At 45.2% G+C, this 6,575-nt stretch overlaps 1 long non-coding RNA gene across 1 annotated transcript; it reads right to left on the minus strand.

Moving 5' to 3' along the window:
- Window positions 1-2,093: 2,093 nt before the first annotated feature.
- Window positions 2,094-4,464, minus strand: LOC113957611. Its single transcript, XR_003531237.1, has 3 exons — window positions 4,355-4,464; window positions 3,322-3,397; window positions 2,094-2,413 (listed from the first exon to the last, which is right to left on the minus strand). It is a non-coding gene; the product is annotated as an uncharacterized LOC113957611 (long non-coding RNA).
- Between the last annotated feature and the right edge of the window lie 2,111 nt (window positions 4,465-6,575).

Below are 6,575 nucleotides of genomic sequence, written 5' to 3' on the forward strand. Positions count from 1 at the left end.
GGGCTCAGCCTGGAGAAAAGGAGGCTCAGGGGGGACCTTCTGGCTCTACAACTCCCTGACAGGAGGGGGGAGCTGGGGGGGGTCGGGCTCTGCTCCCAGGGAACAAGGGACAGGAGGAGAGGGAACGGCCTCAGGCTGTGCCAGGGGAGGGTCAGGTTGGACATCAGGAGGAATTTCTACCTGGAAAGGGTGGTCAGGCACTGGCAGGGGCTGCCCAGGGAGGTGTTGGAGTCCCCACCCTGGGAGGTGTCCCAGGAAGGCCTGGCCATGGCACTGAGTGCTCTGGGCTGGGGGACAAGGTGGGCATTGGGCACAGAGTGGACTTGATGATCTTGGAGGTCTTTTCCAACGTTAATGATTCTGTGACCCTGTAAGTTGATCACTTCATTTCTGTCTCTCTTTACAGGGGTTGAGCAGCAAGCACGTGGTAGGGTGCGCATATGAGCACTACCTCTTACCAGCCTCCTCCTGGACCCCCAAAATTCCCCTTCCCACCTCCCCAGCTGCTGGATGAGGCCATCACAGAACACCAACTGACCTGCCAAGTGCATGGGAGTTGGGTTGGGAATCATCCATACTCACAGAACCTGCACAGGACAGGACAGGAGGGGTGAGCTCAGAGAAGGCATCTGCTGGGCAAAGGGCCACTGCTCTGCAGATATGCAAGAATGCAAAATAACTGTGGAGCTGGTGTAGAAATCATAGAATCATGGAATGTTTTGGGTTGGAAGGCACCTTAAAGACCATCTCATTCACCCCCTGCCACGGGCAGGGACACCTTCCACTAGCCCAGGTTGCTCTAAACCCCATCCAACCTGGCCTTGGACACTTCCAGGGATCCAGGGGCAGCCACGGCTTTTCTGGGCAACCTGTGCCAGGGCCTCACCAGCCTCACAGTCAAGAATTTCTTCCAAATATCCCATCTAACCCTGCCTTCTGGAAGTTTGAAGCCATTCCCACTTGTCCTGTCACTACAGTTCCTAATGAAGAGCCCCTCACTATCTTCCTTGTAGCCCCTTCAATACTGGAAAGGCTCTCCACACAGTCTAATGAAGTCTCTACACAGTCTTCTTTTCTCCAGGCTGAATAGTCCCAACTTTCTCAGCCCGAAATAAAGCTTTCAATAAAGAAAGCATGAAAAAATAATCTTACAGGACGACAACATTAAGGTTGTAAAGCAGAGAAATGTTACACTGGCGTGGGGAATTTATAACTCTGCAAGAAAACACAGGATTTCCCTTGCCATGGGCTGGTGTGAGTACTGTAGGAATGCCAGTTAGTGATCTAGAAGGACGTGGTATAGAAAATCCCATTGCTGAGGACATGCAAATTCATCTACAATGGAACCTGCAAGTTCCAGCTTGGGAAAAGGTCCTCAGGAATCTAAAGAAAAAAAAAACAAACCAGAAGAAGCAGGATCCTCTCCACTGCCCAGGCTGGCCTGGCAAGGCTCCAGTGTGGTGATGGTTAAACGTCCTGGCAGCAAGGAGAGTTGGGGTAGCCACAACCTCACACAGATACCCAGGGAAGGGGCTGGGAAAGTGCAGGCATCAGTGTTTTCCTGCTTCTCTGTCAAGCACTGGAAGAAGATGCATCAGCAAAATCATCACCGTATAGAAACATAGAATAACGGACTCATTAAGGTTGGAAAAGGCCTTCAAGATCTTCAAATCCACCCTGTGCCCGATCCTCACCCTGTCCCCCAGCCCAGGGCACTGAGTGCCATGTCCAGTCACTCCTTGAACACCTCCAGGGATGGGGACTCCACCATCTCCCTGGGCAGCTCCTTCCAGTGCTTGACAACAATGATTGTTTTCAGAGAAAGCCCTATGCATCCACAACATGCATTGCTGTTATTTGTACCAGTATGGAAAATGTCACAGTTTAAATGAAAAACCTGTTAAACTGCCTTGAACACCAGTGTCTCAACTACAAATATTTTTATGTGTATATATATATATAAAAAAATTTATATATAATATTTATATATTTGCTGACATATATATATTTATATATATAGTCATCCTCTGCCTTTCTGTCTCATTGACTTCTGGGCTTCACTGTTCTTCTCATTTCACACCAGGAGTTTTCAAGAGCTCTTCTAGAACCCTTTCCCAAGGGGTGGCAGGAGTCTGTATCCATCTTTTCCCAAAAATACCACCCACTTAACACAAGATGGCACCGCTGACCATCTAAGGGGCTGAACACAAGGCCAGGTACACTGGACAGGTTTGAAATCTGTTTATTCTACTCATTTTGTGACTCCTGCAAAACCTCCTCTCGGTGCTTCTCCTCCCCATTCCCCACTGTTCTTTGCCACAGACACAATCTGTTTCCTTGCTTCATGTTCCAATAGACACTTGGTCAAAACAAGCTAAAATCTTCCCCAAACCTAATTAATCCTGGCAGTACCCTGGTTAATAAAAGTGAAAAAAAGGAGTCAGGATAGATTAAAGAATTACTCAGCTTAGTACTGCATCTCTACTTATTTTTAAGTACAAGCAGCTTACAAGCTTACAAACTTTGCCTCAGTGGGAGGTGAACAATGCTCCACAAACCATCATGTGAATTGAAATTCAAATCTCTGTGAAGCCTGTGAGTGACAGGCTTGTGGGTTGGACACTCAGCATCCACCACCCCAATGGCAACCAGCCCTTCCTGATCCCTCACATCAAACTCCTCTGATGGGACTGTATTTCAGTCACTACCAATCTTGACCCAATTACTAAAGGGGGAACAAAAATAGGTTGACTTGATATTAGCATTTCTCTAGAGTCCCCGGGAAGCAGAAGGACTGGGGGAAGGGTGAATTCCTTCCCTATACAACTGAGAATTACATCCTTTCTCCGGAATGTTTAAGCTAATGTGGAGAATTTAACAGATATTAATGTTCTTGCTGTGGAGTCATACACACCAGTCTACAGCTTGAGATGAATTACTTGTGAATCTTGTTCTATTTCCATAGCTCTCTCTTGAATCAAGGCAAGTTTTTGGCACTTTATGCTTTTTTTTAAAGTAGATTTCCCAGATTATTGTCCTTCTGTGAAGTCCATGGCATTCCTTTAGCTGTTTTATACCTAGACAGGAGTGAAATCTCTAGACCCCTCTCAAAGTTACATTCTCATGGATCCTCATTTCTTGAGGATACAAAAGCAAACCTTGCCCTGTATGTATTCATCAGGATCACATTTTCCAGTACCTTCTCCTCCCCTTAATGCTTCAAAGTACTTTGGCAAAGAATCCAAACCCACAGGCCAGACTTCTGTGGTTCTCACAAAATACAACTGACCAACCAACCAGCTTTAATAGTTTCAGTCTCACCATCAGCTACAGAATAACGCCTTGGGTTTCAGTAGAGGTAATTCAGACATTGTCCAGCTTTATCACCTCAGTGTTACTGAAAAAAACATCCAGAAATCATCATTCAGGGCTGTTATTGAGTATTTATAGAAAGGTTCCTCCTACAGTCGTGACCAGAGTCAGAGAATCATCACAGAAGCACAGAATGGTTTGGGTTGGAAGGGACCTTAAAGATCATCTCATTCCACCCCCTGCCATGGGCAGGGACACCTCCCACTAGCCCAGGTTGCTCCAAGCCCTGTCCAACCTGGCCTTGGACACTTCCAGGGATCCAGGGGCAGCCACAGCTTCTCTGGGCAACCTGGGCCAGGGCCTCATCACTCTCAAATTAGGAAGAATTTCCTCCTAACAGCCAATTTAAATCTTACCTCAGGAAAAAGGATTATGTACACAGTAATCTGCTTATATCTCTTGTATTTTTTATGTATTTATCTCCTGTATATTTGATGTATAAGCAGAGCATTGTGTACATACAAACAACCATGAGAAGTCTTGGGTACTACCATGGAGGCTCAGCAGTTCCTCAAAGTTCACACTGATAATTCAACTTTCACACAGAACACAATTTCTTTACACAGATGAAAATCCATTCAAAATCATACAAATAGTTGTGCAACACAAAATCAATAGTCCATTTTGCTAATGAACTTTTCCTGGTAGTATCAGTGCTCCCTGTTTTATAGGATGTTTTATACCTCAGTAGCCCTGCCCACTGAGGTATCTTGGGCATCTTTCACACTACAGGCCCTTGGATTCCAGCATATCTGAAGCACCACAGAAATCCTCCTGTCCTGATGCCTGAACTCCAGAGCTGAAGTGTTTCCAGTACAGGCACACAGGGACTGAGTAGAAAGCCCTTGGGCAGTGCCCAGCCTGTCCCTGTCTCTGAACATGCCCTCGGAGTTGTTGTGCATTGTGCTCTTCGTGGTAAATCCCAGCCCCAGAAAAGTCACTGGAGGATCATTATGGATTTTTTGGACATGGGCAAAGTTACCTTAAATCAGAGCTACAACCAAGCTTGCCTTGCTCTAGCCAGCCTTTGTCAAAAGGAAAACAAAATCCTGCCTTTGCTTTTCCAGCCTTGCCTCCTCTTCCATGGATACAAGATGCCACAGCTCCCTAGGGAATGTACAGCTCTTCTGTCACTGTGACAACACAGAATATGCAGGGGCTCTGAGTACAACCTCCTCAAACCTCAGTGCACGGACAGAGCATTAATCAGTGTGCTAGTTTTAATTGTTTGATCTTTGTTTCCTTAAGAGAAAAAATCATCCTGTTAGATAAAATTCTCATTTTCACCAATAAAATTCCCCTCATTAAAAAGATCATTTTTAAGGTCCCTTCCAACCCAAACCATTCTGTGATGATTCTGCAATGATGTTTTTTAACAGATGAATTGCTTTACCAGATGATATATTGCCTTTACCTGTTTTCTGTGTTTCCATGTATTTACACACTTCACCTTCCTCACTCGGCCATCTCAGACTTGGTCTTCTTGTATTTTTAGATACAGGCTGAGAGTTATTCAGTATCAATTGATTTATTTAATTTTCTATTACATGTATCAGAGTTTTGATATTTTGGCTGCCTCCCAGCAAGGAAGCCTGAAATCCTCATTTTCAGTATCTCTCACATACTGGTACTAAAGAATATCAAGCATCTACTGTTGTGGGAGAACATGCTCTGAGTATAAAGGTTCATGGTTAAAATACCAGCAAAGCACCTCTGAAGAAGTGCATTTGGCCTCAAAATCAGGCTGAATCTCTTTTGTAATGAGTACTTTTGGGATGCTTTCACCAGGACAGGGACCCAAAGCAAGTCCAAAGAATTTTCCTATTAAAAGAAATTTAGATGTAACTCCAAAGTGCAAATTTATCCAGAATTCATTCTCTTTGATTCCATTTGGTTCAGCTTTTCTACTTGCAGCAATAACTCCTCGTTCACAGGTTCCAGTAGGAATGACCTGTTCCTTGGCAGGGGAAGCTGTTATGTTTCCATCACAATACATAAGCTCCACTTCAAGAGGGTGAGCAGGCAATGGGCCAAAAGCAGAATACCTCTGCTTTGCAGTCATTTCTGAGCCAAGATATTATTTTTACTTTTCAAAAGCATGAGTGGTCAGAAAGCACTGCTTGGAAATTGAAACCATCCTCCATGCACCTCTGCTTCTCTCAAATGAAGCTTGCAAAGCATTGTGGATTACATGACTCATGCAGCGTGGGGACTACCTTTTCCCCATCAATAGTGCTCTCAGTTTATATTTCTCATTTGCACCTCAGTGCTTTTCCTGTCTTTATCACAGAACTGAAGAGCCAAGCCTGTGGATTCCTGCAAAGAGCCCTAATCCATGTGGGTGAGGAGCTCACTGGACAGTGCATCTTCATCACTCCTGGACATCTGGTCGTGATCCATCTTCCCTCCTGAAGGGTCCTGTGCAATCCTGCTGGAAACTTGTGAGCAGCACTTGGAGTTTGTTAAACAGCTCCAGTACATCTTCCCTCGCAGCACCCCGTGCCACACTTTGATTTGCCTGACAGTTATACAGCCACCCAGGGCTCGCTTTAATCTCAGTAGCAGCCTAAAGTATTTTTCAAGCTGGAGCGTTTCTGTTTTATGACTGTCCAAATGCTGCAATGTTCTGCTGGTATTAGTGTAAAAATCCAGGGGAAAAAAGCTTAAGCTGAATTAATTCCATGCAGATTGTGATTCTCCATGGGTCAACTCAATTCTTAGTGCTGACTCAATCAAATTTGGCCCCCTCTGCCTGCAGACAGTGGGTTACAGCCCCAATTTCAAGTCCTGGGGGCTGATCTCTCAGGTATTATATGAGGAGGTATTTTGCCTGGGGGGCACCACATCTCACTCTGCTTTTGAAACTCTCCAAATTTAAACTACTGGAAGTACCTCGTGCTCATGCCAGTTGAACCAGTCCTGTCATCCATGGTCAGCTGGGACCCCACAGTGACTGGGGTTGGTTGGAAATTAAAGTTTGGTAAATCCCACACCACTTTGCAGTATATTTCATATCCACAAACAATAATGCCATGACCTACCTCCCTTAGCATGCCAACCTAGACACTGAAGCTGAATGGAAATGAAGTAAAACCAGTCTGGAGATAAGACCTGTGCATGAGAGGAACTGGGATCCCTCCCCAGATGCTTTGGGCTCTGGCACTCTCTCCTCTGCTCTCACTCTCACAGCCACTGACACATCT

The sequence above is a fragment of the Corapipo altera genome, unplaced genomic scaffold, assembly GCF_003945725.1.
Source record: "Corapipo altera isolate COAL_440 unplaced genomic scaffold, ASM394572v1 111, whole genome shotgun sequence".
NCBI classification, from domain to species: Eukaryota; Metazoa; Chordata; class Aves; order Passeriformes; family Pipridae; genus Corapipo; species Corapipo altera.